The sequence below is a fragment of the Dipodomys spectabilis genome, unplaced genomic scaffold (genome assembly GCF_019054845.1).
Source record: "Dipodomys spectabilis isolate Male_0828 unplaced genomic scaffold, ASM1905484v1 ptg000067l, whole genome shotgun sequence".
Classification (NCBI taxonomy): domain Eukaryota; kingdom Metazoa; phylum Chordata; class Mammalia; order Rodentia; family Heteromyidae; genus Dipodomys; species Dipodomys spectabilis.
In genome coordinates, this window is record NW_024870744.1 from 2,172,408 (window position 1) to 2,197,500 (window position 25,093).

General features: G+C 47.2%; 1 long non-coding RNA gene across 1 annotated transcript; it reads left to right on the plus strand.

The window, feature by feature from the left end:
- The first annotated feature begins 7,906 nt into the window (after positions 1-7,906).
- On the plus strand, positions 7,907-15,312 carry LOC122108861. Its single transcript, XR_006147645.1, has 3 exons — positions 7,907-8,025; positions 12,448-12,594; positions 15,219-15,312. It is a non-coding gene; the product is annotated as an uncharacterized LOC122108861 (long non-coding RNA).
- Positions 15,313-25,093: the final 9,781 nt, after the last annotated feature.

The window sequence follows — 25,093 nt, forward strand, 5'->3', positions numbered from 1 at the left end:
CTTAAGAGTGTGTTTGCCCCCATATAAGTTATATCCAGAGACCCAAGGGTGGCTTCCCCACAGCTTCCTTCCTATTTCCCCCTTCACCTCTGAAGCCAGTTTTGCTTTCTAAACCAGGGCTTTAGCTCCTGCGGACCTTTCCTCCAGGCAAAGCACTGATAGGACAAAGTCCCACCTTCCACCTATGTTCCAGGGCCAGAGAGATGGCTCTGCCTAAGCAGTCTTACCATTTACACAGCCTGCAGATCACCCAGCAACCTCCCCAGCTACCCTCACCTGCCTGAGTCTGCTTCTTACCCTAAGGTCTGCTCAACCCTTCATTCATTGACTTCATTCATTCTTTATTTCTGCACTAGGGATTGATCCCAGGGCCTTGCACTACCACTTGTAGTCCCAGCTCTCTTTTTTATTGTTTTTGAGACAAAGTCTTGCTGCCTCCTTTGCCAGGCCAGCCTCAAACTTGCCATCCTCCCCTCTGCCTCCCAAATAGCTGGGACTTCAGTTGTACACTATCATGCTTGGTTTCATTCATTTTTTATTTTTGTTTTGTTGGACATGGGGCTTGAACTCAGGGCCTGAGCACTGTCCCTGAGGTTCTCTGCTCAGGGCTATTACTCTAGCATATTTTGAGCCATAGCTCCATTTTTGGTTTTCTGACAGTTAAGTGAAGATAAGACTTTCATGTCCAGGCTGGCTTTGAACTGCAATCCTCAGATCTCAGCCTCCTGAGTAGCTAGGATTACAGGCATGAGCCATTAATACCCTGCTCTTTTTTTTTTTTTTTTTGCCAGTCATGGAGCCTGAACTCTGGGACTGGGCACTGTCCCTCAGTTCTTCAGCCCAAAGCTAGTGCCCTACCACTTGAGCCACAGCACCACTTCCAGCTTATTCTGCTGCCTTTTTTTTGAGTGGGGGTCCAGTCATGGGGCCTGAACTCTGGGCCTGAGTGCTGTCCCTCAGCTCTTCAGCTCAAGGCTAGCGCTCTACCACTTGAGCCACAGTGCCACTCCCGGCTTTTTTCTTTTTGCTTATGTGGTACTGAGGAATTGAACCCAGGGCCTCATGCATGCGCAAGGCAAGCGCTCTACCACTGAGTCACCTTCCCAGCCCCACCCTGCTCATTATTTTTATTCACATTTGTATATCCTACCATCTGCTGTAAGACTAGGGCTGCCAAGAGGGAAAGGCAGTGGTAGCCCTGATGATAACAGCTCATATACCTGGGCTGGAGCAGTGGGAACACAGAGGGGGCCTGCCCTGGTATAGGCAGGCAGAGTGGGCTTCCCTGAAGAAGTGTGTACACCAAAGTCTGATGAGGATGAGGAAGTCAGGCAGGAGAGAGGGAACTTGGCCAAGAAGATGCTGAGAGCTGTCACATAGCAGGAGGAAATGTAGAAGCCCAGGATCTGCCAGAGGCGTAGGAAAAGCTAGACAGGAAGGAAGGTCCAATGCCCTAAGAGAGCCTTGTAGAATGGATTCTGTGTGTGAGTGGAAAGTTAATTGGAGATAAGGGTCTCTTTGATTTTTCTGATGGACTTTTCTGCTCAGGCTGGCTTTGAACCTGGATCCTCTGATCCCAGCCTCCTAAATACTTAGGATTACAATCATGAGCCACCAGTGCCTAGCTTGTAGGCCACATTAATGATATACTTTATTCTGAAGGTAATAGGGAGCCATAGAAGGGATCAGGGAAAGGATGACTAAGCCAGGCCAGCCCTGTATGTGGCTTTTGCCTCTCTATAGAATTCAGAAACTTATCTCCTCCACCTTTCCTGCCGCCTGGGTCATAAAGTACATTCTGCACTAAATGTGACCCAGTGTGGGTTCCAGTCTAGCCACTCCCTGGCCTTGTGGCCATTAACCTCTTTTACCTCAGTGTCCTCCCCTGTAATGTGGAGATAATGATACCTTCCTGTACACAGTTATATTAGCCAGAAGGGAAAAGTGCATAGGCATAGTCGCTTGGGATATGGAGTCCTGCTGGATTCCTTCTCTCAGAGGGGCTTCCCAAAGGGAAAGGACAAGTCTCAGCAAGGTGTCGCTTAGCTCCAGCCCTGAAAGGCATAGAGGGAACAGTTGGCTGAGACTTCTCTTAGACAGCCTGAACATGTGCTTGGCTACCTAGAAGGAGACCTCTTGATTCGATTTGGTTCTTTTGGATCTTTCTAGACTTCTACCTAGTATTCAGGAGTTAGCCACATGCACAGAGCTTACATAACCTGGCAAGCGTCCAACACCCTTCACCCGGTGATCAGAGCTGTATTTACCCTGGAGAGGTGTTCTCAGGTCGTCAGCCTGTCCATTCAGATACCTGTGTGCACACTGCGCACCGCCTTTCCACCTTTGCTGAGCTTAGCTGTTTTGCTGAATTCTTAGTCACAGTCATTGGCATTGATGTTAGCGAGGGCTGTCTTTAAATGTCAAGAGCATGGGTGGGGACGCAGTGGGGGCAGGGAGCATGGTGGAACAGCAGGACTAGAGATCCCAACCAAGGTGCTTAGAACAGCTTTTATGTTAAGCCTGTTGCTTGGAGTTTCTTTTTTTGTGTGTTGGTCATGGGGTTTGAACTCTGGGCCTGGGCACTGTCCCTCAGCTCTTCAGCTCAAGGCTGTACCACTTGAGCCACAGTACCACTTCTGGTTTTTTGAGTGGTTTATTGGAGATAAGAGATGCCCAGCCTTTCCTGCCCAGGCTGGCTCTGAACCGCGTTCCTTAGCTAGGATTACAGGCATGAGCCACGGCGCCCAGCTTGCTTGGAGTTTCTGTACTACACCCGGGATGTGGGTATAGAGGCCACTCTAGCTCTGTGGAGCTCTTTACAGATGTCAACAAGGCTCAAAAGAAGTTATTTTATATAATGTATATAAAAGGGCTTTGCAAATTTACCTGGCAACAGGAAGTACTCAACAAATATTGGCTAGTAATATCTCAATGTGTTTTGTAATCTATCTTTCTACTCCAGAGACAGAAAGAAATTTATCCTGTTGAGGTTTTTCCGTCTCTTGACATCCCAGGTCCAGAAACAGAGAGCCCTTAGATTTTATTTATTTATTTATTTATTTATTTATTTATTTATTTATTTTTATTGTGAAAATACTGTACAGAGGGGTTGCAATTACATTAGCAAGGTAATGAGTACATTTTTTTTTTTTTTTTTTGCTGGACGTGGGGCCTGAACTCTGGGCCTGGGCACTGTCCCTCAGCTCTTCAGCTCAAGGCTAGCACTCTACCACTTGAGCCACAGCGCCACTTCTGGCTTTTTTTCTTTTTGTTTATGTGGTGCTGAGGAATCGAACCCAGGGCCTCATGCATGCAAAGCAAGTGCTCTACCACTGAGCCACCTTCCCAGCCCCCCATGAGTACATTTCTTATCAAGCATTGTTGCCTCCTCCTTTGTTTCCCCTTACCATCCCTTCCAATTCCCCCCCCCCCCCCCCCCCGCTTGGATTTATTTTATTTTATTTTTTGGTGCCATTCCTGGGGCCTGGTGCGGTCTCTGAGTTTGTCTTGTTTTCTTTTGTTTTTTGCTTAAAACTAGCACTATGGGCTGGGAAGGTGGCTTAGTGGTGTAGTGCTTGCCTAGCATGCATGAAGCCTTGGGTTCGATTCCTCAGTAAGTGGTGCTGTGTCTCAAGGTAGTAGAGTGCTAGCCTTGAGCAAAAAGAAGCTCATAGGCAGTTCCCCTGGACTAAGTTCAAGCCCCAGGACTGGAAAGTAAAACATAACAAAACAAAAAATCTTAACCCTACACATTTATTTTGGGGGGGGGGGTCCGGTCGTGGGGCCTGAACTCTGGGCCTGGGCGCTGTCCCTTAGCTCTTCAGCTCAAGGCTAGCGCTCTACCACTTGAGCCACAGCACCACTTCTGGCTTTTTTCTTTTTGCTGAGGAATCGAACCCAGGGCCTCAGGCAAGCGCTCCACCACAGAGCCACCTTCCCAGCCCCGACCCTACATATCTTGAGCCACAGCTCCACTTCCAGCTTTTTTTGGTGATTAATTGGAAATAAGAGTCTCACAGATTTTCCTGCCCAGGTGGGTCTTGAACCTCCATCCTTAGATTTCAGCCTCCTGAGTAGCTAGGATATTGTATTTTTTTTTCATATCCTTGCCCTATCCTTGTTTTTGATAACAGCCATCCTAACCCTGATCATGTGATTTTATACTTTGTTTTCCCTAAATATTAATGATGGTAAGCATCCTTTTGTTTACTTATTGGACATTTGTAAAATGTTTTTGGAGAACTGTCTATTCAAATGTTAATTCAAATCCTTTGCCTACTTTTTCTTTATGTGAGTGTGCATGTGTGTTTGTGAGTGTGTGTGTATGTGCTGTTACTAGGGCTTGAACTCGGGCCTGGAGGCTGTCAGAAAAGCTGTCTTTTCTATCAAGGTGCGTTGCTTAAAAGTTCCTGCTTTGAGCCAGGCACCGGTGCCTCACACCTGTAATTCTAGCTGCTCAGGAGGCTGAGATCTGAGGATCACGGTTCAAAGCCAGCCTGGGCAAGGAAAGTCCGTGAGACTCTTATATCCAATAAACCACCAGAAAACTGGAAGTGTCGCTGAAGCTCAAGTGGTAGAGCTCTAGCCTTGAGCTGAAGGATAGCGCTCAGGCCCACAGTTCAAGGCCCATGACCAACAAAAAAAAAAAAAGTTCCTGCTTTGGTCTAGTAGCTTGGCTCTTGGATAAGGAATCTTTTTCTTTCTCTTTTTCTTTTTTTTTTCAGTCCTGCAGTTTGAACTCAGAGCCTAGGAACTGTCCCTGAGCCTCTTTTGCCCAAGGCTAGCACTCTATCACTTGAGACACATTCTTAGCCCATAAGGAAGCATTTTTGAAATGTAAGATTTTGTCTTAAACTAGCTTCTTTTCAAGATGGAATTAAGATATACCTCAGGTTGTTCAAGATAGCAGAAGCTATGTTGAAAATGAACTATGCAACTTGGTGGGGAGAGGGTTGGGGATGGAAAAATTGGGAGAAAATGAAGGAAGAGGTGACACGGTTCAAAAAGAAATGTAGCCAGGCGCCGGTGGCTCATGCCTGTAATTCTAGCTACTCAGGAGGCTGAGATCTGAGAATCATGGTTCAAACCCAGTCCAGGCAAGGGAAGTCTGTGAAACTCTTATCTCCAATAAACTACTCAAAAACCGGAAGTGGCACTGTGGCTCAAGCGGTAGAGCGCTTGCCTTGAGCTGAAGAGCTGAGGGACAACGCCCAAGCCCAGAGTTCAAGCCCCACGGCTGACCCCCCCCCCCCCAAAAAATGTACTCATTACCTGACCTATGTGACCTATGTAACTGTAACCCCTCTGTACATCACCTTTATAATAAATTTTTTAAAAAGCAGAGTGCTCTGGTATATTTTGAGATTACTTGTGTACTGTTAATCTTATTTCAAAGTCACATTATGCAAATACATTTTGTACTATTCAAACTAGCCAATCATGAGCAGATAATGAACCTGAGCTCAACCAATCTGAGCAAAGGGGTAGGGCCTGCTGTATTAGGGATAGTGGGGCAGCCTTCCTGCTCTGTGAGCTTGCTTGCCAGTTTTTAACTGATAATGCATCCTTCTGCAGAAGTAAATTCTGCCTTGCTGAGACAATTCTTTATTTTTGTGCCTATTATGGATCCAGTGGTTCTTGGAGAACATATTTATTTATTTATTTTTCTGGTCCTGGGGCTTGAATTCTGGGCCTGAGCACTGTCCCTGAGCTTCTTTTACTCAAGGTGAGCACTCTACTACTTGAGCCACAGCGCCACTTCCTGCTTTTTTGAGTAGTTTATTAGAGATAAGAGTCTCACAGAGTTTCCTGCCCCAGCTAGCTTTTAACCATGATCTTTAGATCTCAGCCTCCTAAGTAACTAGGATTACAGGTGTGAGCTACAGGAGCCCAGCTGGAGAGCATATTTATAACAAGGGTGTCCCTTAGCTTTTTCCGCTCAAGACTGGGGTATTTTACCACTTGAGCAACAGCTCTACTTCCTGGTTTTGAAAGATTAATTGAAGATAAGAGTCTCACAGATTTTTCTACTTGTGAAGGCTTTGAGCTGGGATCCTCAGATCTCAGCCTCTGGGTTGCTAAGATTACAGGTGTGAGCCTAGGCACTGTCCCTGAGGTTCTTTTTCTAAGGATAGTGTCACTTCTGGCTTTGATGCACAAAATTGTTCAATGTTCCTGAAGTCTAGTTTGTCTATTTTGTTGTTGTTGGCTTTGGTGTAATATCTTAAGAAATCATTGCCAAAACGAATGCTGTGAAACTTTTTCATATGATGTCTTCTAAGACTTTTTTTTTTATAGCTTTGAATCTTACAGGATCTTTGATCCTGTAAGATTATTTTGTGTATAGTGTTAGCTAAGGATCTAACACCATTCCTTTGTAGCACCATTTGTTGAAAGAGTGTTTTTCCCTCATCAAATGATCTTGGCAACCATGTTGAAAAATCATTTGGACACTTTTGTAAAGGTTTATTTCTAGACTCTTTATTCTCTTCCACTGGTCTAGAACTCTTGTCTTCAGGCCAGTGGCCATACCGTTTTAATTACTAAAGCTTTGTAGAGAGTTTTGAAACCACAACCTGTGAGTCCAATAACTTTGTTCTTTTTCAAGATTTTGTTGTTATTGTTAGTTGGGATCCCCTGAGATGGATTTTCTATATTTGAAAAAAAATCATTGAGATTTTGCTAGAGAGTGCATTTGTTAGAGTCTGTAGCTTGCTTTGGGTAGTATGGACATAATCCTTTTTAGCTTGCTTATTGTTAATATATAGCAATGTAATTAGTTTCGGTTATTTTATATTTCATTGTGTTGTACAAAATAAACAGTCAACGACTCTTAGAGGCTGCTCCTGTCTAGAACATTCTCTTCAGGCCAGCTCAGCCCCTCTTGGGTGAGAACATCCACACTGGATTCAGCCAGTTTTACCAGGATCTGTTGGGATGTTTATAGTTTTTGTTTTACTATTGCAAGTTATGCAGCAGTGAGCACTCTTGGAACCTGCCCCCTTGGACCTGCCCTGCCCTGCTCCCCTCCCCCACATACACACTCCAAGGCTGGGGTGACCTGAAGGGTAGTTTCCAGAAGTAGAAGTTCTTTGTCAAAGAGCCAGAACAGGAGACCAAACCAGATCTGCCAGAGGGCAGGAAAGGTCCCTTTCCCTCTCTAAGGTAGCTGCTGGTTTAGCTCACCAGGTTAATAGGAGCCCAGCTGTTGTTTTGGCCAGTGTAGCAACCAATCCGTGGCCCAGACTGTCTTGGTAATAGGTCCTGCTGTGCCATCAGGAACCGGAAGTTGACCTTTTCATGTCAAGAGGCTCCAGCAGGTGGCTGAAACTAAAGCACTTGTCAAAATCCTAGTGTTTGCCTTTGAGCTCACTTGGAGAAAGTAGGAATGTCCCAAATGAGACCTGGGAGAGAGGCCAGAGCCTGGAGGCCTCTGATTAGCATCTCTGTGCAGGGGTGACTGGCCAGCTGGATGAATTCCCTCCCAACGTCAGGAAAAAGCCAGCAGCCTTTTCTCCTGACTCATCATGACTGCTGCAAGTGGGGCGCTTGTGGACACTTGGGAACAAATGTCTCCTGGGCGCATCCAAAGATTTGTCCTGATGCAGACTCACAGTGACTGCAGGGTGGGGGTGGGTGGGCAGGGCCAGTCTCAGGCAGCAGCCAGCTATCGGGAGACCTGGGCAAAGTGTTCATCATGTCCCTTCCCATCCCAGCAGCCAGGCGACCTTTGGCAAAGTGCGTACCTCATCTGGGGAGCATTGTACATGCTGTCCCCTCTCACCTGCATGTTTTTATGCTTTGCCTGGTCTCTCCTTGTCACTTCAAAAAAAAAAATCTTTTGTTCCAATATTGGGGCTTGAACTCGGGGCCTCTTGCTCTTTTTCACACAAGGCTGGTACCCTACAAGCTGAGCCTTTTGCTAGTGAATGGGAGGTAAGAGTCTCTTGGATTTGTACACCCAAAGCTGGCTTCCAACGGTGGGGGAGCTTCTGATCTCAGCCTTCACAGCAGCTGGGATTACAGGTATGATCTACAAATGTACAGCTCCTCCTTGTCACTCTTTAGGCCTTGGAGTCAAGTGTCATTTCTTCTGGGAAGTCTTCCCTGACCCTTGGGGAGGGCGGGTGGGTCCTTTCTAGATACTTTTAGAGAACTGCTCTTAAAACAGTGACAACCCTGGGGGCCATTGCTACTCCTGTCTGTCTGCCCCAGGCAAAGGTCCCTGAATGTAACACCTGTATCTTGATCTGTATTCGCTGTCTGAAATAGTGACAAGCACCTGCCTAGGGACAGTGTTAGTTTCTCCATCTGTGAAATGGAAGTTTTTTTGTTTATTTTTGGTGCCAGCACTCAAGCTCAGGGCCTGGGCGCTGTCCCTTAGCTTTTTTGCTCAAGTCTGATATTCTATCACTTGAGCCAGAGTCCCACGCCCAGCTTTTTGCTGATTAATTGGAGATAAGAGTCTCTCAGACTTTCTCACCTGAGTTGGTTTCAAATTAGGATCTTTAAATCTCAGCCTTTTGAGTAGCTAAGATTATAGATACTGGTGCCTAGATGGGAGTTTTAATATTACCTGGTTTTTAGGGTTGTTAGAATTACATTAGCTTTGGAATCTGGTCTGTAGAAGGTACTAGCACTTATGTTAGGAGCTAGTTGAGGGTCTATGAGGTTCCATTGAAATAAGTCCAGAAGGTGAAGGGGGAGGGTTATCTACCCAAGCAGCCTCCAGAGTGGAATTACTTAATGAGTTGCAAGTTGTCTTTCTGCTGTAGTTGTTGTAAGGTCAGTGTTGCAGCCTGGGGGTGCTAGCTTAGATGACAGTGACAAGCCCCTCAGAAGGTATGGCTGTTCCTCTGCTCACTTCGTTATTCCTTTCTGCCTATGTTCCAGTTGACAAGAGCCTTCTCTCCATACAATAAGAGGACTGTTAGAGTGAGTTTTGCTGTTCCTGAGGCTAGTATCTGAACAGTAAGATTAACCAGGGACAGACACCAGTGAGAATCACACCATGGAGAGAGAGGCAGCTTGAACTCCTCAGGATAGTTGCCACATAGGGTCCCACTGTGTTTGTCTAGAAGCTTCGTCATCCAACCAGAACTTTTCTGTCAGTGGAGGATAGTATAGAACTTTGGGGAAGCCGTTCTCTGAGCCCTTCCTTTTTTTAGTCTAATTTTTAAAATTGTCATTATAAAGGTGATGTACTAAGGGGTTACAGTTAAGTCAGGTAAAGAATACATTTCTTTTTGGACAAGGTCATCCCTTCCCTTGTCCTCTCTCAGTTTTCTGTGCCTTTCTTAAAAGGTATCTCTGCATACATGACCTTATCCTATTGGCTGACTGAGTTCCACATAGCTCAAGATGGACCAATCAGATTCTACCCTGAGAATTGGCTTAGGGCAAATCTTTTTTGGCTCATGAACTAGCCAGCAGAGGGGAGCTACATGCCCAGGAAGTAGAGAATGAAACATTATTTGGGGCACTAAGAATAAAGGAAATGTGGCTTAGTAGAAGAGTGCTTGCCTAGCATGCATGAAGCCCTGGGTTCAGTTCCTCAGTACCATATAAACAGAAAAAGCCGGAAGTGACACTGTGGCTTAAGTAGTAGAGTGCTAGCCTTGAGCAAAAGAAGCTCAGAGACAGTGCCCAGGCCTTGAGTTCAAGCCCTACAACTGTCAAAAAAAAAAAAAAGGCAGGGGGGAGGGGAGCCTAGCAAGTCTTCCAGGTCTTTCTTTCATTCCCTGGAGAACTGCGCTGCCCTTTACCAGCAGACCCTTTCTTCCTGTAACAAATTCCCTCATCTTCTTCATGCAAGCCTTGTGCATGCATCTCCCCACCACACTAGCCCTGCCTCTGAGAGGAAAGGCTCTAGCCCCTGTGGCCAGCAGCACAGTGAGAACAGCGGCTGATTTACTGATGTAGTCGGGCTGACCCTGGGCCTTCCTTCCGGGAAGCGTCTGCATGGCTGCTCCCGTCACTGCCCGAGGGACAGCTGAGTTCCTGGGAAGAGCTCAGCCAGCCAGCACAGGAAGCCCTTGAGTCTGTGTCACCTCCGTCTCCGGCTGGAGGGGACTGGCCACCGGTGGGGAGCTTCTGTAAGATCAGCAGGGCCCAGGCTCTGCTTGGAGCCCTTGTTTTGATTTCCTCTTGCAAAATGGAAATTGCTTTACATACTATAAATACAAATGCAGACTTTTTTTTTTTCTTTTCAACTGTAGGGCCTGAACTCTGGGCCTGAGCGCTGCCCCTCAGTTCTTCAGCTCAAGGCTAGTGCTCTACCACTTGAGCCACAGCGCCACTTCCTGCTTTTTCTGCTTATGTAGTGCTGAGGAATCGAACCCAGGGCCTCAGGCATGCAAGACAAGCGCTCTACCACTGAGCCACCTTCCCGACCCAAGACTTTTTTTTTTAAAGCATTACACACATGCGGGAAAGTTGAAAAAAGAAAGCTTACACCTCTGATCCTCATCCAGAAACACACACACACCCTTTTCTTTCCAGAGAGGAAATCAAGATGTACATACTGCACTTAATATTGGAATCTGATATTTTGTGTGTATAGCCCAGTATTGAGGCTTGAACTAAGAGCCTGGGCACTGTCCATTAGCTTTTTCACTTAAGGCTGGCACTTGAGCCACACTACCTCTTATGGCTTTTTGCTGTTAGTTGGAGATTAGAGTCTCCAATTTATCTATCAGTCCTGTTTCCTATCATGATCCTCAGATCTCAGCCTCTTGAGTCATTAGGATTACAGTCATGAGCCCTCTTTCCTGGCTCTGTGTTACCATTTCTTTTGTGTATGTGTGCCATTCCTGGGACTTCAACTCAGGTTCCTAGCCCTGAGCTCTCTCATTCAAGGCTAGTACTGTACCACTGGAGCCACAGTTCCACTTCCAGCTTTTGTTGTTGTTGTTGTTGTTGATAGTGGAGCTTGAACTCTGGGCTTGGGTGCTACCCCTCAGCTCTTCAGCTCAAGGCGAGGGTTCTACCGCTTGAGCCATAGCGTCACTTCCAGTTTTCTAGTGGTTTATTGGAGATAAGAGTCTCACTGACTTTCCTTGCCCGGGCTGTCTTTGAACCGTGATCCTCAGATCTCAGCCTCCTGAGTAGCTAGGATTATAGGCGTGAGCCACTGGCGCCCGGCAAACCACTTCCAGCTTTTTGATGGTTAATTGTTGTGTTTTTTTTTTTTTGTTTTTTTTTTTGGGTCCGGTCGTGAGCCTGACCTCTGGGCCTGGGCACTGTCTCTCAGCTCTTCAGCTCAAGGCTAGCACTCTACCACTTGAGCCACAGCGCCACTTCCGGCTTTTTTCTTTTTTACTTATGTGGTGCTGAGGAATCGAACCCAGGGCCTCAGGCATGCAAGGCAAGTGCTCTACCACTGAGCCTCCTTCCCAGCCCCTTTGATGGTTAATTGGAAATAAGAGTCTCATGGACTTTCTTACCCAGACTGGCTTCGAATAATGATTCTCAGGTTTCAGCCAACTGAGTAGCTAGGATTACAAGTGTGAGCCACCATCACATGGCTATATTGCCATTTTTAATGTCAAAATAGTGATTACAGCATTAGATGCCTTCTTTGCTTTAATTAAGGCCTTGTTGCTGGACATCTTTGAAGGGTTCTGTGGCACACAGTTTTAGGGCACACCTTGGGTGTGCATTTCTACACAGTCTAGTTCCTTCCTGTGGCACGGATGGATGGGCAGGATGGGAATCACAATGACAGGTATCCCACCTGGAAACCTGCACCTGCTCAGCACAGCCCCTTTGGCAGCATAGAGGAAACAGTTTCCGTTTGTGGGTGAGGAATGGTGACTGGTAGGGCTGAAGGAAGTCTTTCAAATATGACCCCATGACTTTTGGCAGGAAGCCAGAACTAAAGGGCAAGCTGGGCACAAGATTCCCTTGGAGCAGCTTTGGAAAAGCAGTCTCCTGAGCAGGAGGGAAGTGCAGCTGTTTCAGTGTTGGAAACAAAGGGGAAGAAGAGCTAGTGTCGGGCCTGGGGGGTGAGCCTAGCCACAATCTGCCCTCACCCAATGACAGCAGCTCACTTAACCACATGTGGCCTCTTCTTCTTTTTTGTCAATCATGGGGCTTGAACTCTGGAGCCTGGGCACTATCCCTGAGCTCTTCAGCTCAAAGTGAGCACTCTACCGCTTGAGCCACAGCACCACGTTCAGTTTTCTGGTGGTTAATTGGAGATAAGAGTCTCATGGACTTTTCTGCTCAGGCTGGCTCTGAACCATGATCCTCAGATCTCAGCTTTCTGAGTAGCTAGGAGTTCAGGTTTGAGCCACCAGCGCCTAGCTCACACCTGGCCTTCTTGCCCACACTTTTTCCCAGATGTGGAATGGAACAGATAATAGTAGCCTGCACAGGTGAACACCTTTCTAAACTCAGGCATAAGTCCCAAAGATGTGAGGTGAGGAGTTTTTGTTTCTTCTCCAGAAGTGTGGATCCCTCATATTTCCTTCCTGTTGCCTACTGGATAATCCGCCTAGGGAAGAAGCTGAGGGAGGACCAGCCTGTAGAACGATGGATTCCTCCCAGAGATGGCCACACCCTAATCCTGTGTTCCTGTGTGCTTATGCTAAGGTACTTGATGTATTAGTCAGCTTCCTGTTACTGCTACAAAATACCTTTGGCAGCTAGCATAAGAGAGAAGGGTTATTTAGTTCCACTGTGGAGGTTCAAATGCATGGTACCCATATCAGCCATGATGCCGGTGAAGGTGACAGATGGCAACACATCTTGGCAGGAGAGCCATGGGGACAAAACAATCATATCTCATACTGAAAGAGAGAAAGCACAGGTAGAGTCCCGCAATCTCCTCAAGAGCAATCCCCAAATCCCCAATGACCTAAGAGCCTCCCAGGAGGCCCCACTTCCCAATGGTCCCACCATCTCCCCATAGCAACACCCTGGAGACCAGGCTTTTGTCTGTACATCTTCAGGGAACACTGAATTTACATTCTAGCCTAAGGTTCCTGGTGGAACTTAAAGTAAGATCATCCTAAATTTTCCCTGTGCTCTCAATATGATCACAAAGATCCTTCAATGTGGACAAGAAAGACAGAAGAAAGAACAGAGACAGCAGCATGACAGTTCCACCCTGAGTGAAGATGGAGGAAAGGACTATGAACCAAGGAATGTGGCAAGGGTAGGGAAACTTTTCTGCCAAGGGCCATTTGGATTTTTATAATACCATTCATGTGCCATGCAAGATTATTAATATAGGCAGATAGGCTGCAAGAAGCAACACAACGTATACAGAAACATACATGTCTATCTTGTTATGTACCAAACAATTTTGCAGACTTTGTTTGGCTTGTGTGTTGGACATTCCCCACTCCTGCAAGATAGAAGAGACAAGGAAAGGATTTTTCCCTTGAGCTTCCAGAAGCTCTGTCTGCCCTGCAGCCATTTTGATTTTTAGCCCAGTGAGAACCAACGTGGACTTCTAGCCTCCAAACTGTAAGAGGGATGGGTTGTTTTAAGCTATACATTTTGTGGTAGTGGGCTGGGAATGTGGTTAGTGGTAGAGTACTTGCCTACCATGCATGAAGCCCTGGGTTCACTTACTCAGTCCCATATAAACAGAAGAGGCTAGAAGTGGTGCTGTGGCTCAAGTGGTAGAGTGCTAGCCTTGAACAAAAAAGAAGCTCAGGGACAGTGCCCAGGCCCTGAGTTCAAGCCCCAGGACTGGCAAAAAATTAAATTGTCATGTTATAATCATGTTAAAAAATTTTGTCTGTTTTGTTTTGTCTTACGATCACCCTCAGAAACGGACAGGTATCACAGACTGTAGGAATAACTGGGGAGGAAATGGAGTGTGCTCTGGTTGAACACTAAGTGTCCCCCCCAATGCAAGTGTTCCAAGGTACCATGCCCCAAGGTGGGGCCTTATGGGCAGTCGTTAGGTTGTTGGGGACAGCCCTCAAAAGGGGTTATGGGACTCCAGGACTTTGTCAGTTCTCTTTCTCAGACCCCCTTCCCCTTTCTCTCTCTCCTTTCCCTCTCTTCCTCTCTTTCTCTGCTTCCTGGCTGACACATGCCTCCACCATTGCCACCCAGGGCCCTCACTAGAGGCCCAAACCAATAGTAGCTTAATCTCTGACCTCCAAAACTGTGAACTAAATAAATCATTTCTTTTTTTTTAAATTTAGTTGCTTTAGGCATTCTGTTGTAATAACTTGAAACTAACCAGAGGGTTCTGCTGCAGACATCCTGATAGAGGAACCCCATGAATAAGTGTGGGGTGAGGGCTCTTGTGTGATCTGTTCACACGCGAGGAGAAGGGGAGCTAGGTATACAGGGCCCTGAAATGTCAGGCGTGGGCATTCTAGAAGTAGTGGGGAGCCAGCCATTAGAGCTTTGAGTGGGGCAGAGAGATGATAAAGTTGGACTTTAACATTGGAAGGGAAAGTAAAAGAGCTACGGACTTGGAGTCAGAGCCCTGAGTCCAAATCTCAGCACCACCTCCCTAGGTAACCTTGGAGATAAGTTACAGATGCTGTCTGGATTTCCCCTGCCCTACCCACCCCACCCCCATACCGCCCCATTTCCCAGAAACATAGAGGTGAGCACTTTACCACTAAGCCACATCCCCAGCCTCTTATTTAATCTTTTCCCCATCCTGTCAATGCTCTCCCCTGCTTTTGGTTTATGGTTAACTGTTCCCACTGGGTGACATAAGGCCCTGCCTGGTGTGGCCCCGCTTTCCTCTTGGGTCTCCTCTTAGACCTCTCTTCTCATCACTTTCTGTAATCACCTTTCAGTAAACACCTGAAATGAATGTATTGGCCTCTCCTGTCTCAGGACCTTTACACAAGCCATTCCACCTACCAGGAACGCAATCACCCTTCTCTCCACCTGATTAGCTCCCTTCTAGCCACTGCTCGATGGCCTTGTGGTTACTCACCCTGCAACTAAATCAGGACCTTATACACTTGCCCTTGATTTTTATGTATAGCTAGTTGTCTGTAAGTACATACAGATGTGTGTGTGTGTGTGTGTGTGTGTGTGTGTGTGTGTGCTTACCTGGTTGGATCCTGTATCCCCCACTAGGTCATGAGGACCAAGATGCTAAGATGGTAGATATTTGCTGAATGGATAAACAAGGAACTAAGGAAATAAATACATGTCTGTTTACTGAAAAGGAAAAGCAACAAACCCAAGGATCAGTATTGTTCTTATCCTTTTTTTTTTTTTTTTTTTAGAAACATGTTCAGATGACATCAGCGCTTTGTACAAAGCCATCAGGTGCACTGGAAGAGGAGAGGTCACTGTGAGTGGGAGATCATGGCTGGAAGAACTGGGGTCTACCAGGATGCAGGTCTGCTGCCTTTGAGAGGATGTGCTGAGGACAGCAGAGCAGGCAGAAGAGGAAGGAACTGGAGGGGGGGGGCAGACACTGTGTCCTGGGGCCCAACCAGACCTTCCTAAGTCTGGCTCCCACCCTGCCGGCCATTCTGTCTTTCACATGCTCACTCTGACATGTTGCTGTTAAAATGGCTCTTTCAGGGCTGGGAATGTGGCTTAGTGATAAAGTGCTTGCATAGCATGCATGAAGCCCTGGGTTCAATTCCTCAGTACCACATAAATAGAAAAAGCCAGAAGTGGTGCTCCAGGCATAGAGTGCTAGCCTTGAGCAAAAGAAGCTCAGAGACAGTGCCCAAGCCCTGAATTCAAGCCCCAGGACTGGCAAAAAAAAAAAAAAAAGCTCTTGCAGGTGGCTGGCACTGGTCATGGACTGGCAAGGGAGGCTAGGCCCACTGGAGGCAAACTGTAGCTCTTGGTGTGTATGCGGGGGGGGGGAGGGGGGGTGCCCACGCAGGGCAGGATTTGGAAACAGGTGTAAGAACTTTCAAAGTATGTCTTCTTAGCCAGGTGCTGGTAGCTCACACTTGTAATCCTAGCTACTCAGTAAGCTGAGATCTAAGGCAAGAAAGTTTGTGAGACGTTTATCTCCAACTAACCAGCAAAAAGCTGGACGTGGAGTTGTGGCTCCAGTGGTAAACTGCCAACCTTAAGGGGGAACAAAAGCTAAGTGAAAGTACAAGGCCCAGAGTTCAATATCCCAGTACCAACACACACCTGACTCAAAATTCAAGGTATGGGTTTGGGGTGCGACAAGCCTGTGTGAGGTTCCATGTTCAGTCCCCAGATTCCCCCAACCAAAAAAAAATACAATAAACAAAAAGAGCTTATTTAGAAAAAAAAAAAAATGAAGCCGGGCACCGGTGGCTCACACCTGTAACCCTCAGGAGGCTGAGATCTGAGGATCAAGGTTTAAAGCCAGCCCAACCAGGAGAGTCTGTGAGACTCTTTTTTTTTTTTTGTCGGTCGTGGGGCTTGAACTCTGGGCCTGGGCGCTGTCCCTCAGCTCTTCAGCTCAAGGCGAGCACTCTATCACTTAAGCTATAGCGCCACTTCCGGTTTTCTGGTGGTTTATTGGAGATAGGAGTCTCACGGTCTCTCCTGCCCGGGCTGGCTTTGAACTGCAATCCTCAGATCTCAGCCTCCTGAGTAGCTAGGATTACAGGCGTGAGCCACCAGCGCCCGGCTTGTCTGTGAGACTCTTATCTCCACTAAGCCACCAGAAAACCAAAAGTGGTGCTGTGGCTCAAGTGGCAGAGCACTAACCTTGAGCTGAAGAGCTGAGGGACAGCTCCCAGGCCCAGAATTCAAGCCCCACAAAAAAAAAAAAAAAAGGAAAAAAAAATTAAGGATGGGATGGCATTTCTGAGCCTAGGTGATTAGACTTCCTGTCTTGCTTGCGGTTCTGATCAAGCCAGCTGCCATGTTACAAGTGCTGTCCTATGGAGGAGAGGCCCACATGGCAAAGAAACCAGAGGGGTTTTGGCCCACAGCCAAAGAAACAAAGTCCTGCCATCCACTAGGCTGTGACCCTGACAGGAAACTGGCCCCTATGGATTCCCCCATTGTGATTTTGTAAGAGACCTGAGTCAAAGGATGGCTCAGCAGCCCCTGGTTTCCTACCCACAGCAGGGAAGACCATTTGCTTGTTTTAAACTTATAAAAATTTGGGGAGTGATGCATGATGCTGAAATAAATAACTAACACAGTTGACCTCTTGCTTCAGTGTTCTCATTGGTCTGGGGTTTTGATATAGTCTTGTTTGGCTAAGATTTAGGCAGAAACAGTGGCAAAAGTCAGACTCTAGGTGTTGGCCTATACTTGGTCCAGAATGGAGGCTAATAACTTTACTGGATTTGTGTATGCATGTGTGTCAGTGTGTGCTGATACTTGGATTTAAACTCAGGGCCTAGTCCCTAGTCCTTTACCTTCTTTTTGCTCAAGGCTGGTGCTATACTACTTGAGCCACAGCTTACAACCTTTTGGTGGTTAATTGGAGATAAAAACTCTTTTTGCCTGCGCTAGCTTCGAATCTCAATACTCAGATCTCAGCCTTCTGTGTAGCTAGGATTATAGGCATGAGCCACCAGCACCCAGCCTTTACTGGATTATTAAAATGAAGATTCAACACTTAAAAAGTCTCAGAAGACAATTCAGGGACCATAGTTTTTAATATGCCAGGCAGAGCATGCGCATCTGTAATTCTAGCTACTCATGAGGCAGAGGTAGAAGGATTTTGAGCTCAGGGTCAAAAAGAAAATAAGGGATAAGGATATAGCTCAGTGGTAGAGTACTCCCCTGGCATTCATAAGACTCTGCATTCAATTCCCATTATATAAAAAAAACTTGGGCTGGGAATGTGGCTTAGTGGTAGAGTGCTTGCCTAGCATGCCTGAAGCCCTGAGCTCAATTCCTCAGTACTAAATACACAGAAAAAGCCAGAAGTGGTGCTGTGGCTCAAGTGGCAGAGTGCTAGCCTTGAGCAAAAACAAGCTCAGAAGCCAGTGGCTCACGCTGTAATCCTAGGTACTGAGGAGGCTAAGATCTGAGGATCATGGTTCAAAGCCAGCCCGGGTAGGAAAGTCCGCAAAACTCTTATCTCCAATAAACCATCAGAAAACCGGAAGAGGCACTGTAGCTCAAGTGGTAGAGTGCCAGCCTTGAACTGAGGAGCTGAGGGACAGCACTCAGGCCCAGAGTTCAAGGCCCACAACCAACCAAAAAAAAAAAAAAAGAAGCAGCAGCAGCTCAGGGACAGTGCCTAGGTCCTGAGTTCAAACCCCAGGATTGGCAAAAAAGAAAAAAAATTAAAAGTCAGGAGTCAGGGGCCCTAGGAGTCCTCCAGGATTTGTGTGTGTGTGTGTGTGTGTGTGTGTGTGTGTGTATGTGAGTCATGGAGCTTGAACTCTGGGCAAGCATTCTACCATTGGAGCCACAGCACCACTTCCAGTTTCCTGGTAGTTTTTTGGAGATAAGAGTCTCATGGAGCGGGGAAGGTGGCTCAGTGGTAGAGCGCTTGCCTTGCATGCATGAGGCCCTGGGTTCAATTCCTCAGCACCACATAAGCAAAAAGAAAAAAAGCCGGAAGTGGCGCTGTGGCTCAAGTGGTAGAGCGCTAGCCTTGAGCTGAAGAGATGAGGGACAGTGCCCAGGCCCAGAGTTCAGGCCCCACGACTGGACCCAAAAAAACAAAAAACAAACAAACAAACAAAAAGTCTCATGGAGCCAGGCATCAGTGGCTTACGCCTGTAATCCTAGCTGCCGAGGAGACTGAGATCTGAGGATCATGGTTCAAAGCCAGCTCCGGCAGGAAACTCTGTGAGACTCTTATCTCCAATACACCACTAGAAAACCGGAAGTGGTACCGTGGATCAAGCGGTAGAGCGCTTGCCTTGAGCTAAAGAGCGCAGGGAAAGCACCCAGGCCCAGAGTTCAAGCCCCACGACTGACAAAAAAAAGAAAAAATAATAGTCTCACGGACTTTCCTGCCTAGGCTGGCTTTGAACTGCGATCCTCAGATCTCAGCCTCCTGAGTAGCTAGGATTACAGGCTTGAGCCACCGGCACCCAGCCTTCTAGGATTCTTGTAGCTCCCTTAGGGACAGAGTTATCTTGGTTTTTTTCTTTTTCTTTTTTCTTTTTTTTTTTCAGGGCTGGAGTTCACTCAGGCCTTCACATTTGCCAAGAAGGAGCTGTAACTATGACTTGAGCCATACTGCCTGATCCTTTTGCTTTTAGTTTGTTTTTCAGATAGCATCTTGCTCTTTTGTCTGGGCTAGACTTGAACTCCTACTTCATCTGCAGTACCTGGGATTACAAGCATGAGTCCCAGCTTCGATGGGCTTTTTCAACAGAAGAGGATCAGCAAAGTTGACATGATGAGGCTCTCATATCTAGACCCGCAAATGAGAGGTCCAGCAAGGTCTCCGTCTCCATCTCAGAGATGGGGAAACTGAGGCTCGGAGAGGGCCAAGGCAAGCCTCAGTCTGCAACAGAGCCAGAAGTCACAGCCACATCCTGGACCCTCGACCCAGATTCCCACCAGGCCTGGCCAGGCACAGGACGTGTGTCAGCACCGCAGACCCCACAGAAGCCCTTAGGTAAGCTTCCTCCTTCCTCCCATTCAACAGCAAAGGAAAGTCAGGCATCAAGACAGGAGGCTTGGTGGGTGTCATGGCTATGTGCAGGCTGGGGGGCTGAGGGGGAGCTTTGTGAAGGGGTGGAGGAAAGAGGAAGGAAAGAGGAAAGTGGGGCCTCACAGGACAGATCAACTCTGGATGGCCCTTATCACAAATTCATATCTTTACAGCAGAAGCAGAAACAGGATGTGGGTTTCCCTTTAAGAGACTAGAGCTCCAAAGTGATACATGCCATTGGACACACGTGAGCATCACGGGAGAGGCAATGGGGCTAATTGGTCAGCACTCCTTTGCTGGAATCAGACAGGCTCCTGTCTGCATGACGATGGATATGCGGCTTGACCTCTCTGGGTCTTGGACTAGAACCTACCATGTAGAGGCTGTTTGGGCCAATGAGGTTACACTGGGTAAATGGAGACAAGAACTCTTTGTTTTTTGTTTATGTGGTACTGAGGAAGCGAATCCCGGCTTTGTGCATGCTAGGCAAGCACTCTACCACTTAGCCATATTCCCAGCCCAGGCTCTTTGCAATGTTGGAGAAGAATGCAGAATCAACAGAGTGGGTTAGCCAGCTGTAATCTGTTTTAGGCCTTGCCCCAGCCATACCAAATAAACCTGCCATTGAATACAAAGGACGAACCTGCTGTGCAAGTCCCACCTCTGGGCCTTGCCCTCCACATGGGTGGCCCAGGCTGGGAGGCCTGGGCCTGAGGGCTTTCTGACTCGGCCACTGAGCCAGACATGCAAGGCCAGGCTGTGACAGAGGCTGGCTGAGCCCCAGGCAGGCACCAGCTGCTTCACAGGACCAGAGAGGCAAGGGCCCCGCCCCTCCCCACAGAGAGCCCACCTCTCAGGGCCCTGCCTGGCACAGAAGTGTCACTTGCAGCCTCAGCTCTCAGTGGTATCCTGAGTGCTAGGATGACAGGAAGGGACGGTCAGGTCCAAGGACTGGACACTGGGCAAGGTGTTGGAGGTCCATCCTCAGCCTTCATCTCTCTGTATGGTATTGAATAAACCCCTGCTCCTCTCCAACCCTTACAACCAATGGTAGAAGTCAAACCAGCCAAAACACAGGCCTTGACAGTGCAGCGTGGCTCACTCACAGGCGTCAGGTCCTCTTCTGGGTTTTGACTCTGTGTATATCACTTGCTGGCTGAGTGATATTAGAACATCACTTAACCTCTCTGAGCAAATTTCTTCAAATTTAAAGTTTGACTAATCAAGATTTTTTTTTTTTAGAATGCTGAAGAGGAACCTAGTTCTGGTAGCTTATACCTGTAATCCTTGGTATTCAGGAGACTAAGATTTGGAGGATCACTGTTTGAGGCCTATCAGAGCAGAAGAATCTATAAGATTCCATCTCTAAAATAATCAGTGAAAAACCCTGCTGGAAGCATGGCTCAAGTGGTAGAGGGCCTGCTGAGCAAGCAAACTGAGCAAGGGAGAGGGCCTGAGTTCAAACCCTGATAATGACAGGAGGGGAAGAGGCCACACACATACTAAATGAGGACCTGTACAGTGCTTTGCCTGGAGTAGAGGGAATCAGTGCAATCAGATGGTCTAATTAGTCCTTTTTTTCTCTTACAATAATGTTGATTTTATCTCTAGTAATGTCACACTCCATTGATCCTAAAACATCACCGGTTGAGGCCCTACCACCACAAATGGACCATCAAGAGAGAACACTGGCCAGGCACCATTAGCTCACACCTGTAATCCCAGCTACTTTGGCAACTGAGATCATAGGATCAAGGTTCAAAGCTAGCCTGAGCAGACAAATTTGAGAGACTCTTATTGACAACCAGTGAAGAGCCAGAGTGAAGGTGTGGCTCTAATACTAGAGTGCCAGCCTTGATAAAAAAGACCAGTGGAGAATGCCCAGCCCCTGAGTTCAAGCTCCAGGACCCGCATAAAATGAGAAAAAGAAAAAAAACATGGCCCCTGGTAACCATAGGAACTCCATGGCACTTAGCTGGCTGCCTCCTGATGTGGACAATGGTAACATGGGAGGAAGTGGGCCTCTCAGAATTGATGAAATGCACTGTGTGCAGAGAGAGCAAAATAAACTTGTACTAAAGGCAGATAACGCGCAGTGGTTTCCTGTAGGCGATCCTCCCCCACCCCCCCAACCACAGCCACTCTCTGCGCTTAGAGCTGCCTTTTCCCAAGGCTGACACAACTCATTTCTAAGTCAGAAGCTTATGTGCTGCTTGTCCACCTGCCTGCCTAGTGTGAGAAGTGTGTGTGAGAAGAGTGTGAGAGAAGTGCGTGGCGTGATAAGTGCACATGGGCCAGCCACTCCTCTCCCACCAGACTCAGAAAAGGATGCATTTGAGGTTAAATCTCTAGTCCTGCTTTAGATTTGTACACTTCCTTTTTTTTTTTTTGGCCAATCCTGGGCTTGAACTCAGGGCCTGGGCACTGTCCCTGAGCTTCTTTTTACTCAAGGCTAGCACTCTATTACTTGAGCCACAGCACCACTTGTGGCTTTTTCTATGTATGTGGTACTGAGTAATTGAACCCAGGGCTTCAATCACTCTACCACTAAGCCACATTTCCAGCCTATACTTCCCTTTTCTTCTCTTCCTTTTTTTTTTCAGACAGAGTCTCAATTTGTCATCCTGGCTGGCTTGGAACTCACAATTCTCTAGTACAGGTGCAAGGCACGTGTCCAGGACAAGTCACTGCTTTCTGTCGTTGCCTGGCGCCCCGTACTGGTACATGAACTCACTTTTATCTGCAGATGGATATCGCGATTGTTTTTGCCTATTAGGTGGCCTAGTGCAGTGGCAAGTTTGAGGCCACCTAAGGCTACAAGGTGAGACCATGTCTAGGAAAGAAATGGGGTGGGGGGGAAGAGGAGAGAGACAGACACAAAGAAGAGAGAGGAAGAGAGGGGGGGAATAAAAGAAAGAGGGGAAGGGAAGCAGAAAGGAGGAAAGGGAAGGGAGGAAATGGTTGGGACAGGAAGGGAAGGTAACGAGGGAAGGGAAGGAAAGAAGGAAGGGAAAAGAAGGCTATTATGAACATTTCTTAGCAAAGCCTAAGTTAACATTTATTTTCATTCCTTGTGGGCAAATACCTAGGAGTGGATTTTCTGGCTACAGATTAAGTTCAAGTTTAACTTTCCAAGAACTGCAAAATTGTTTTGTAAACTCATGCCATTTTACATTCCTACCACCAGCAAAGAGTTCCAGCTGTTCCACATTCTGGTCATCTTTGGGAATTCTTTCTTTTTCGTTTTGGCTATAGGAGTGTAGTGGATTTGTCCTTGCGGTTTTTTCGTTGTTTTTATCTTTTTTTTTTTTTTTCTGGTTCTGGAGTTTGAGCTCAGGGTCTGGGCATTGTCCCAAAGCTTTTGTGTTCAAAGCTAGTGCTCTACCACTTTAGCAATAGCTCTGGTTATTGCTAGCTCTGTGTGTGTGTGTGTGTGTGTGTGTGTGTGTGTGTGTGTGTTGGTACTTCTGGCTTTGTGATGATGAATTAGAAATAGGAGTCTCAAGGACTTTCCTGTCCAGACTGGCTTCGAATCATAATCCTCAGACCTTCTGAGTAGGTAGGGACACCTTGCTATCATTGTGGGTTTTTGTTTTTGTTGTTGTTTTGCTTTGTTTTGTTTTGGTCATGAGACTTGAACTCTGGGCCCGAGTACTATCCCTGAGCACTTCAGCTCAAGGCAAGCTCTCTTCCACTTGAGCCACTTCCGGTTTTCTGGTGGTTTATGGGAGAAAAGTCTTTCGGACTTTCCTGCCTGGGCTGGCTTTGAACTGTGATCCTCAGATCTCAGCCTTCTGAGTAGCTAGGATTACAGGAGTGAGCCACTGGCACCTGGCCTTTGTTGTGGTTTTAATGTGTCCTTCCCTTTTGATTGTTGATGTTAAACATCTTTTTATTTACATGTTTTTGCCTTCACTTTTTTCTTTTTGGTTTGGTAGTATTGAGGTTTAAACTCAGGGCCTTGAGCTTCCTAGGTGCTCTACCACTGAGCCACAGCTCTAGCCCCTGCTGGTTATTTTTGAAAGAAGGTCTTCCGATGCAGGCAGCTTCCTAGGTGCAATCCACCTGTTAAGTTTCCTGGAGCTAGAATCACAGGCACACACCATTGTGTCCAGCTAGCTGTGTGTGTGTGTGTGTGTGTGTGTGTGTTGGTACTGGAGTCTGAACACAGGGCCTTGTACTCTTTTTTTTTTTTTGCCGGTCATGGAGTCTGAACTCTGGGCCTGGGCACTGTCCCTCAGCTCTTCAGCTTAAGGCAAGCACTCTACCACTTGAGCCACAGCATCACTTCTGGCTTTTTCTGCTTATGCGGTGCTGAGGAATTGAACCCAGGGCCTCACGCATGCAAGGCAAGCGCTCTACCACTGAGCCACCTTCCCAGCCCATGGCTTCATACTCTCACTTGGCTTTTTTATGCTCAAGTCTAGCACTCTACACTTGAGTCACAGCTCCACTTCTGGCTTTTTGGTTGTTAATTAAAGATAAGAGTCTCGCAGACTTTCCTGCTCAGGCTGGCCTCAAACCACGATCCGTTTTCAGCTTCCAGAGTCCCTAGGATTACAGGTGTGAGGCACCAACTCTCAGCACATCCAGCTCCTCATTGACAAAGGGGTCACTTGAACTTTTACATATGGGCTGGCCTCAAACCTGGATCGCAACAAACTCAGTCTCTCAAGTAGCTAGAATAACAGTTATAAGCCGCTAGCCTTCAACTTAATCCATCATCTCAACGTGCAACTTCTCTTCACTGTTTTCTTCAGGGAGGCCATGCAGGCTCCCAAGCTCTCAGAGCACGGCGAGGGACACTGAAGCCCTAAAAGCAAGGGGTCGGGGGTGGGGAGGTGTTCAAGATCACATAGCTGGCCCACAACAGTCGGGCCCCTGTTCCTGAGTATCCAGTTCCTCTGCACTCAGAACCAACCACCTCTAGAAAAGACTGCCATGCTCAGCTCTGCCCAGGGCCACCACTGACTATGATTATCTAGCTCCACCTACAGGATAAATTAAGAATAACGTGCCGGGTGCCAGTGGCTCACTCCTGTCATCCTAGCTACTCAGGAGGCTGAGATCTAAGGATCTTGGTTCAAAGCCAGCCTTGGCAGGAAAGTCTGTAAAACGCTTATGTCCAATAAGCCACCAGAAAACCAGAGAGGAGCTGTGTCCCTGAGTTCAAGCCCCACAACCAAATAGTGAAAAAGTATTGGGGCCTACCTGTGTCATGCCTGTGTAGGACCCAGGAGACACCCCCAAACAACATGGACTCATCCATGTCCTGCAGGCAGACATCACACAGGCAGAATTGCTTAATGACCGTGATCTTGAAAGGTTCTAACACTAATCGGTAAAGCCAGGGCAGGTGCAAAGCTTGCATGGGGTTTGCATGGTCATTAATTCTTACAGCAGTTAACTGTCTTGAGTGATTCTGCTGCTCAGGTGTCCCAGCCAGTCAGAAAACCTAACAAAGTATCACTGACCGGGAGGTTTATGACTCCTGTTCTCTGATGCTTTCCCTTATCTTTCTGGCCCAGCATGGTTAAGTATATAGGTTAATTATTTGGGGTGTGAGGCAGAGAATGAGGA